We start from the raw sequence: 475 nt of genomic DNA, 5'->3' as shown, positions 1-475 counted from the left end.
TGTTAGAATAGAAAAGGGTCCTGTTCAAACTATTGGTATAAAATTAGAAGCACACAATTCCCTAGAATAGCATTATATGCTTAAACATTAAGATTTGTACTCATGGAAATTACTAAAGTAGTCAAACCTGTTCATTTGAAGGGGGCTTTTGGCAATATAGTGTACAAGCCAGCCTGGCTATTCAAAATCTTTGTCTGCAATTTAATAATATTGACCTATTACTTTTGCTATTGCTTTTGACCATTAGGTATCAGTAACATAATTCATTCAGAACCTGTTTTATGGACATAGACTTTCTGTATCACGCGCTTCCTGCTGCTGCTCTATGTAATCAGATTGTGAATTTGAAGATTTTCTATAGCAAAACTAAAATGTGTTTAAAAGTACGACTGACCAAATCGTCCGGTGCGGTTTGCCCCCCCCTCGAACTTACTCGAAGACATCTCTAATTTGACAGTTTACCATCTGATCTCAC

The 475-nt window shown here is 36.2% G+C and overlaps 1 protein-coding gene across 1 annotated transcript in view; it reads left to right on the top strand.

Annotated features, from left to right (window-relative positions):
* Nucleotides 1–475, top strand: part of LOC107730198 (gastrula zinc finger protein XlCGF8.2DB-like) — a 9366-nt gene that overhangs the window by 2380 nt on the left and 6511 nt on the right. The gene's annotated exons all lie outside the window — the stretch shown is intronic.

The sequence above is a fragment of the Sinocyclocheilus rhinocerous genome, unplaced genomic scaffold (genome assembly GCF_001515625.1).
Source record: "Sinocyclocheilus rhinocerous isolate Xijiao unplaced genomic scaffold, SAMN03320098_v1.1 scaffold2233, whole genome shotgun sequence".
Classification (NCBI taxonomy): Eukaryota; Metazoa; Chordata; class Actinopteri; order Cypriniformes; family Cyprinidae; genus Sinocyclocheilus; species Sinocyclocheilus rhinocerous.
The sequence above is the reverse complement of the archived record's forward strand: the minus strand, read 5'-3'. Positions and strand labels throughout refer to the sequence as shown.